This window comes from Halictus rubicundus, unplaced genomic scaffold, assembly GCF_050948215.1.
Source record: "Halictus rubicundus isolate RS-2024b unplaced genomic scaffold, iyHalRubi1_principal scaffold0037, whole genome shotgun sequence".
Lineage (NCBI taxonomy): Eukaryota > Metazoa > Arthropoda > Insecta > Hymenoptera > Halictidae > Halictus > Halictus rubicundus.
This window is the reverse complement of record NW_027488578.1, coordinates 169,265-179,843: the sequence shown is the minus strand read 5'-3', so window position 1 is coordinate 179,843 and position 10,579 is coordinate 169,265.

Below are 10,579 nucleotides of genomic sequence, written 5' to 3'. Positions count from 1 at the left end.
TCCCCTATCCTATCCTCTATCCTATCCTATCCTCTATCCTATCCTACCCTCAACCCTATCCTATCCTATGCTCTATCCGATTCTATACTCTATCCTATCCCATCCCCTATCCTATCCTATCCTCTATCCTATCCTATCCTCTATCCTATCCTATCCTCTATCCTAACCTATCCTCTATCCTATCCTATCCTCTATCCTATCCTATTCTGTATCCTATCCTATCCTCTATCCTCTCCTATCCTTTATACTAACCAATCCTCTATCCTATCCTCTATCCTATCCTATCAGCTATCCTATCTTATCCTCTATCCTAACCTATCCTCTATCATCTCCTATCATCTATCCTATCCTATCCTATCCTATCCTCAACGCTATCCTATCCTCATTCCTATCCTATACTCCATTATATCCTATCCGCTATCCTATCATATCCTCTATCCTATAAAATCCTCTATCCTATCCAATCCTCTATCCTATCCTCTATCCTAACCTATCCTCTATCCTATCCTATCCTCTATCCTATCCTATCCTCTATCCTATCCTATCCTGTATCCTATCCTATCCTCTATCCTATCCTGTCCTCTATCCTGTCCTATCCTCTATAATATCGTATCCTCTATCATATCCTATCCTCTTTCCTATAATATCATCTATCCTATCCAATCTCTATCGTCTCCTTTCCTCTATCCTATCCAATCCCCTATCCTATCTTCTATCGTCTCCTGTCCTCTATCCTATCCAATCCCCTATCCTATCCTATCCTCTATCCTATCCTATCCTCTATCCTATCCTATCCTCTATCCTATCCTATCCTCAATCCTATCCTATCCTCTATCCTCTCCTATCCTTTATACTAACCAATCCTCTATCCTATCCTCTATCCTATCCTATCAGCTATCCTATCTTATCCTCTATCCTAACCTATCCTCTATCATCTCCTATCATCTATCCTATCCTATCCTATCCTATCCTCAACGCTATCCTATCCTCATTCCTATCCTATACTCCATTATATCCTATCCGCTATCCTATCATATCCTCTATCCTATAAAATCCTCTATCCTATCCAATCCTCTATCCTATCCTCTATCCTAACCTATCCTCTATCCTATCCTATCCTCTATCCTATCCTATCCTGTATCCTATCCTATTCTCTATCCTATCCTATCCTCTATCCTGTCCTATCCTCTATAATATCGTATCCTCTATCATATCCTATACTCTTGCCTATAATATCATCTACCCTATCCTATCCTCTATCCTATCCAATCCCCTATCCTATCCTCTATCCTATCCTGTCCTCTATCCTATCCAATCCCCTATCCTATCCTCTATCCTATCCTATCCTCTATCCTATCCTATCCTCTATCCTAACCTATCCTCTATCCTATCCTATCCTCTTTCCTATCCTATCCTCTATCCTATCCTATCCTATCCTCTATCCTATCCTATCCTCAACGCTATCCTATCCTCATTCCTATCCTATACTCCATTATATCCTATCCGCTATCCTATCATATCCTCTATCCTATAATATCGTCTATCCTATCCAATCTCTATCGTCTCCTTTCCTCTATCCTATCCAATCCCCTATCTTATCTTCTATCGTCTCCTGTCCGCTATCCTATCCAATCCCCTATCCTATCCTCTATCCTATCCTATCCTCTATCCTATCCTACCCTCAACCCTATCCTATCCTATGCTCTATCCTATTCTATACTCTATCCTATCCCATCCTCTATCCTATCCTATCCTCTATCCTATCCTATTCTCTATCCTATCCTATCCTCTATCCTAACCTATCCTCTATCCTATCCTATCCTGTATCCTATCCTATCCTCTATCCTATCCTATCCTCTATCCTGTCCTATCCTCTATAATATCGTATCCTCTATCATATCCTATCCTCTTTCCTATAATATCATCTATCCTATCCAATCTCTATCGTCTCCTTTCCTCTATCCTATCCAATCCCCTATCCTATCTTCTATCGTCTCCTGTCCTCTATCCTATCCAATCCCCTATCCCATCCTCTATCCTATCCTATCCTCTATCCTATCCTATTCTCTATCCTATCCTATCCTCTATCCTAACCTATCCTCTATCCTCTCCTATCCTCTATCCTATCCTATCCTCTATCCTATCCTATTCTCTATCCTAACCTATTCTCTATTCTAACCTATCCTCTATCCTATCCTATCCTCTATCCTATCCTATCCTCAACGCTATCCTATACTCCATTATATCCTATCCGCTATCCTATCATATCCTCTATCCTATAAAATCCTCTATCCTATCCTCTATTTTATCCAATCCTCTATCCTAACCTCTATCCTATCCTCTATCCTATCCTATCCTCTATCCTATCCTATCCTCTATCCTATCCTATCCTCTATCCTATCCTATCCTCTATCCTATCCTATCCTCAATCCTATCCTATCCTCTATCCTCTCCTATCCTTTATACTAACCAATCCTCTATCCTATCCTCTATCCTATCCTATCCTCTATCCTATCTTATCCCCTATCCTAACCTATCCTCTATCCTCTCCTATCCTCTATCCTATCCTATCCTCTATCCTATCCTATCCTCTATCCTATCCTATCCTCTATCCTAACCTATCCTCTATCCTATCCTATCCTCTTTCCTATCCTATCCTCTATCCTATCCTATTCTCTATCCTAACCTATTCTCTATTCTAACCTATCCTCTATCCTATCCTATCCTCTATCCTATCCTATCCTCAACGCTATCCTATCCTCATTCCTATCCTATACTCCATTATATCCTATCCGCTATCCTATCATATCCTCTATCCTATAAAATCCTCTATCCTATCCAATCCTCTATCCTATCCTCTATCCTATCCAATCCTCTATCCTAACCTCTATCCTATCCTCTATCCTATCCTATCCTCTATCCTATCCTATCCTATCCTCTATCCTATCCTATCCTCAATCCTATCCTATCCTCTATCCTCTCCTATCCTTTATACTAACCAATCTTCTATCCTATCCTCTATCCTATCCTATCCTCTATCCTATCCTATCCTCTATCCTATCTTATCCCCTATCCTAACCTATCCTCTATCCTCTCCTATCCTCTATCCTATCCTATCCTCTATCCTATCCTATCCTCTATCCTATCCTATCCTCTATCCTAACCTATCCTCTATCCTCTCCTATCCTCTATCCTATCCTATCCTCTATGCTATCCTATCCTCTATCCTATCCTATCCTCTATCCTAACCTATCCTCTATCCTATCCTATCCTCTTTCCTATCCTATCCTCTATCCTATCCTATTCTCTATCCTAACCTATCCTCTATCCTATCCTATCCTCTATCCTATCCTATCCTCAACGCTATCCTATCCACATTCCTATCCTATACTCCATTATATCCTATCCGCTATCCTATCATATCCTCTATCCTATAAAATCCTCTATCCTATCCAATCCTCTATCCTATCCACTATCCTATCCAATCCTCTATCCTATCCTCTATCCTATCCTCTATCCTATCCTATCCTATCCTATCCTCTATCCTATCCTATCCTCTATCCTATCCTATTCTCTATCCTATCCTATCCTCTATCCTAACCTATCCTCTATCCTATCCTATCCTCTATCCTATCCTATCCTCAACGATATCCTATCCTCTATCCTATCCTATCCTCAACGCTATCCTATCCTCATTACTATCCTATACTCCATTATATCCTATCCGCTATCGTATCATATCCTCTATCCTATAATATCCTCTATCCTGTCCTATCCTCTATAATATCGTATCCTCTATCATATCCTATCCTCTTTCCTATAATATCATCTATCCTATCCTATCCTCTATCCTATCCTATCCTCTATCCTATCCTATTCTCTATCCTAACCTATTCTCTATTCTAACCTATCCTCTATCCTATCCTATCCTCTATCCTATCCTATCCTCAACGCTATCCTATCCTCATTCCTATCCTATACTCCATTATATCCTATCCGCTATCCTATCATATCCTCTATCCTATAAAATCCTCTATCCTATCCAATCCTCTATCCTATCCTCTATTTTATCCAATCCTCTATCCTAACCTCTATCCTATCCTCTATCCTATCCTATCCTCTATCCTATCATCTATCCTATCCTATCCTCTATCCTATCCTATCCTCTATCCTATCCTATCCTCAATCCTATCCTATCCTCTATCCTCTCCTATCCTTTATACTAACCAATCCTCTATCCTATCCTCTATCCTATCCTATCCTCTATCCTATCTTATCCCCTATCCTAACCTATCCTCTATCCTCTCCTATCCTCTATCCTATCCTATCCTCTATCCTATCCTATCCTCTATCCTATCCTATCCTCTATCCTAACCTATCCTCTATCCTATCCTATCCTCTTTCCTATCCTATCCTCTATCCTATCCTATTCTCTATCCTAACCTATTCTCTATTCTAACCTATCCTCTATCCTATCCTATCCTCTATCCTATCCAATCCTCAACGCTATCCTATCCTCATTCCTATCCTATACTCCATTATATCCTATCCGCTATCCTATCATATCCTCTATCCTATAAAATCCTCTTTCCTATCCAATCCTCTATCCTATCCTCTATCCTATCCAATCCTCTATCCTAACCTCTATCCTATCCTCTATCCTATCCTATCCTCTATCCTATCCTCTATCCTATCCTATCCTCTATCCTATCCTATCCTCTATCCTATCCTATCCTCTATCCTAACCTATCCTCTATCCTATCCTATCCTCTATCCTATCCTATCCTCAACGCTATCCTATCCTCTATCCTATCCTATCCTCAACGCTATCCTATCCTCATTACTATCCTATACTCCATTATATCCTATCCGCTATCGTATCATATCCTCTATCCTATCCTATCCTCTATCCTATCCTATCCTCTATCCTATCCTATTCTCTATCCTATCCTATCCTCTATCCTAACCTATCCTCTATCCTATCCTATCCTCTATCCTATCCTATCCTCAACGCTATCCTATCCTCTATCCTATCCTATCCTCAACGCTATCCTATCCTCATTACTATCCTATACTCCATTATATCCTATCCGCTATCGTATCATATCCTCTATCCTATAATATCCTCTATCCTATCCAATCCTCTATCCTATCCTCTATCATATCCTGTATCCTATCCTATCCTCTATCCTATCCTCTATCCTATCCTATCCTCTATCCTATCCTCTATCCTATCCTATCCTCTATCCTATCCTCTATCCTGTCCTATCCTCTTTAATGTCGTATCCTCTATCATATCCTATCCTCTTTCCTATTATATCATCTATCCTATCCAATCTCTATCGTCTCCTTTCCTTTATCCTATCCAATCCCCTATCTTATCTTCTATCGTCTCCTTTCCTCTATCCTATCCAATCCCCTATCTTATCTTCTATCGTCTCCTGTCCTCTATCCTATCCAATCCCCTATCGTATCCTCTATCCTATCCTATCCTCTATCCTATCCTACCCTCAATCCTATCCTATCCTATCGTCTATCCTAACCTATCCTCTATCCTATCCTATCCTCTATCCTATCCTATCCTCAACGCTATCCTATCCTCATTACTATCCTATACTCCATTATATCCTATCCGCTATCGTATCATATCCTCTATCCTATAATATCCTCTATCCTATCCAATCCTCTATCCTATCCTCTATCATATCCTCTATCCTATCCTATCCTCTATCCTATCCTCTATCCTATCCTCTATCCTATCCTATCCTCTATCCTATCCTCTATCCTATCCTATCCTCTATCCTATCCTATCCTCTATCCTGTCCTATCCTGTTTAATGTCGTATAATCTATCATATCCTATCCTCTTTCCTATTATATCATCTATCCTATCCAATCTCTATCGTCTCCTTTCCTTTATCCTATCCAATCCCCTATCTTATCTTCTATCGTCTCCTTTCCTCTATCCTATCCAATCCCCTATCTTATCTTCTATCGTCTCCTGTCCTCTATCCTATCCAATCCCCTATCGTATCCTCTATCCTATCCTATCCTCTATCCTATCCTACCCTCAATCCTATCCTATCCTATCGTCTATCCTAACCTATCCTCTATCCTATCCTATCCTCTATCCTATCCTATCCTGTATCCTATCCTATCCTCTATCCTATCCTATCCTCTATCCTGTCCTATCCTCTATAATATCGTATCCTCTATCATATCCTATCCTCTTTCCTATAATATCATCTATCCTATCCATTCTCTATCGTCTCCTTTCCTCTATCCTATCCAATCCCCTATCCTATCTTCTATCGTCTCCTGTCCTCTATCCTATCCAATCCCCTATCCTATCCTCTATCCTATCCTATCCTCTATCCTATCCTATCCTCTACCCTATCCTATCCTCTATCCTATCCTATCCTCTATCCTATCCTATCCTCAATCCTATTCTATCCTCTATCCTCTCCTATCCTTTATACTAACCAATCCTCTATCCTATCCTCTATCCTATCCTATCCTCTATCCTATCTTATCCCCTATCCTAACCTATCCTCTATCCTCTCCTATCCTCTATCCTATCCTATCCTCTATCCTGTCCTATCCTCTATCCTAACCTATCCTCTATCCTAACCTATCCTCTATCCTATCCTATCCTCTTTCCTATCCTATCCTCTATCCTATCCTATTCTCTATCCTAACCTGTTCTCTATCCTAACCTATCCTCTATCCTATCCTATCCTCTATCCTATCCTATCCTCAACGCTATCCTATCCTCATTCCTATCCTATACTCCATTATATCCTATCCTCTATCCTATCCTCTATCCTATCCTATCCTCTATCCTATCCAATCCCCTATCCTGTCCTCTATCCTATCCTATCCTCTATCCTATCCTACCCTCAATCCTATCCTATTCTATACTCTATCCTATCCCATCCTCTATCCTATCCTATCCTCTATCCTATCCTATCCTCTATCCTAACCTATCCTCTATCCTATCCTATCCTGTATCCTATCCTATCCTCTATCCTATCCTATCCTCTATCCTGTCCTATCCTCTATAATATCGCATCCTCTATCCTATCCTATCCTCTATCCTATCCTATCCTCTATCGTATCCTATCCTCAATCCTATCCTATCCTCTATCCTCTCCTATCCTTTATACTAACCAATCCTCTATCCTATCCTCTATCCTATCCTATCCTCTATCCTATCCTATCCTCTATCATATCCTATCCTCTATCCTATCCTATCCTCTATCCTCTCCTATCCTCTATCCTATCCTATCCTCTATCCTATGCTATCCTCTATCCTATCCTATCCTCTATCCTATACTATCCGCTATCCTATCCTATCCTCTATCCTATCCTCTCCTGAACCCTATCCTATCCTCATTCCTAGCCTATACTCCATTATATCCTATCCGCTATCCTATCATATCCTCTATCCTATCCAATCCTCTATCCTATCCTCTATCCTATCCTATCCTCAACCCTATCCTATCATCATTCCTATCCTATAGTCCTTTATATCCTATCCGCTATCCTATCCAATCCTCTATAATATCCTCTATCCTATCCTCTATCCTATCCTCTATCCTATCCTCTATCCTATCCTATCCTCTATCCTATCCTATCCTCTATCCTATCCTTTCCTCTATCCTATCCTATCCTCTATCCTATCCTATCCTCTATCCTATCCTATCCTCTATCCTATCCTATCCTCTATCCTATCCTATCCTCTATCCTATCCTATCCTCTATCCTATCCTATCCTCTATCCTATCCTATCCTCTATCCTATCCTATCCTCTATCCTATCCTATCCTCTATCCTATCCTATCCTCTATCCTATCCTATACTCTATCCTAACCTATCCTCTATCGTATCCTATTCTCTATCCTATCCTATCCTCTATAATATCGTATCCTCTATCATATCCTATCCTCTTGCCTATAATATCATCTACCCTATCCTATCCTCTATCCTATCCAATCCCCTACCCTATCCTCTATCCTATCCTATCCTCTATCGTCTGCTCTATCCTATCCTATCCACTATCCTATCCTATCCTCCATGCTATTCTATTCTCTATCCTCACCTATCCTTTATACTATCAAATCCTCTATCCTATCCTATCCTCTATCCTATGCTATCCTCCATCGTCTCCTATCCTCTATCCTATCCAATTCCCTATCCTATCGTCTATCCTATCCTATCCTCTATCCTATCCAATCCCCTATCTCATCATCTATCGTCTCCTGTCCTCTATCCTATCCAATCCCCTATCCTATCCTCTATCCTATCCTATCCTCTATCCTATACTGCCCTCAATCCTATCCTATCCTATGCTCTATCCTATTCTATACTCTATCCTATCCTCTATCCTATCCTATCCTCTATCCTAACCTATCCTCTATCCTGTCCTATCCTCTTTCCTATCCTATCCTCTATCCTATCCTATCCTCTATCCTAACCTATCCTCTATCCTATCCTATCTTCTATCCTATCCTATCCTCAACGCTATCCTATCCTCATTCCTATCCTATACTCCATTATATCCTATCCGGTATCCTATCATATCCTCTATCCTATAATATCCTCTATCCTATCCAATCTCAATCGTCTCCTTTCCTCTATCCTATCCAATCCCCTATCTTATCTTCTATCGTCTCCTGTCCTCTATCCTATCCAATCCCCTATCCTATCCTCTATCCTATCCTATCCTCTATCCTATCCTACCCTCAATCCTATCCTATCCTATGCTCTATCCTATTCTATACTCTATCCTATCCCATCCTCTATCCTATCCTATAGTCTATCCTATCCTATCCTCTATCCTATCCTATCCTCTATCCTAACCTATCCTCTATCCTATCCTATCCTCTATCCTATCCTATCCTGTATCCTATCCTATCCTCTATCCTATCCTATACTCTTGCCTATAATATCATCTACCCTATCCTATCCTCTATCCTATCCAATCCCCTACCCTATCCTCTATCCTATCCTATCCTCTATCGTCTGCTCTATCCTATCCTATCCACTATCCTATCCTATCCTCAATGCTATCCTATTCTCTATCCTCACCTATCCTTTATACTATCCAATCCTCTATCCTATCCTATCCTCTATCCTATCCTATCCTCCATCGTCTCCTATCCTCTATCCTATCCAATCCCCTATCCTATCCTCTATCCTATCCTATCCTCTATCCTATCCAATCCCCTATCTTATCTTCTATCGTCTCCTGTCCTCTACCCTATCCAATCCCCTATCCTATCCTCTATCCTATCCTCTATCCTAACCTATCCTCTATCCTATCCTATCCTCTTTCCTATCCTATCCTCTATCCTATCCTATCCTCTATCCTAACCTATCCTCTATCCTATCCTATCCTCTATCCTATCCTATCCTCAACGCTATCCTATCCTCATTCCTATCCTATGCTCCATTATATCCTATCCGCTATCCTATCATATCCTCTATCCTATAATATCCTCTATCCTATCCAATCTCTATCGTCTCCTTTCCTCTATCCTATCCAATCCCCTATCTTATCTTCTATCACCTCCTGTCCTCTATCCTATCCAATCCCCTATCGTATCCTCTATCCTATCCTATCCTGTGTCCTATCCTACCCTCAATCCTATCCTATCCTATCCTCTATCCTAACCTATCCTCTATCCTATCCTATCCTCTATCCTATCCTATCCTGTATCCTATCCTATCCTCTATCCTATCCTGTCCTCTATCCTGTCCTATCCTCTATAATATCGTATCCTCTATCATATCCTATCCTCTTTCCTATAATATCATCTATCCTATCCAATCTCTATCGTCTCCTTTCCTCTATCCTATCCAATCCCCTATCCTATCCTCTATCCTATCCTCTATCCTAACCTATCCTCTATCCTATCCTATCCTCTTTCCTATCCTATCCTCTATCCTATCCTATCCTCTATCCTAACCTATCCTCTATCCTATCCTATCCTCTATCCTATCCTATCCTCAACGCTATCCTATCCTCATTCCTATCCTATGCTCCATTATATCCTATCCGCTATCCTATCATATCCTCTATCCTATAATATCCTCTATCCTATCCAATCTCTATCGTCTCCTTTCCTCTATCCTATCCAATCCCCTATCCTATCTTCTATCGTCTCCTGTCCTCTATCCTATCCAATCCCCTATCCTATCCTCCATCCTATCCTATCCTCTATCCTAACCTATCCTCTGTCTTATCCTATCCTCTATCCTATCCTATCCTGAAACCTATCCTATCCTCATTCCTATCCTATACTCCATTATATCCTATCCGCTATCCTATCATATCCTCTATCCTATCCTCTATCCCATCCTCTATCCTATCCTATCCTCTATCCTATCCTATCCTCTGTCCTATCCTATCCTCTATCCTCTCCTATCCTCTATCCTATCCTATCCTATCCTCTATCCTATGCTATCCTCTATCCTATCCTATCCTCTATCCTATCCTATCCTCAACGCTATCCTATCCTCATTCCTATCCTATGCTCCATTATATCCTATCCGCTATCCTATCATATCCTCTATCCTA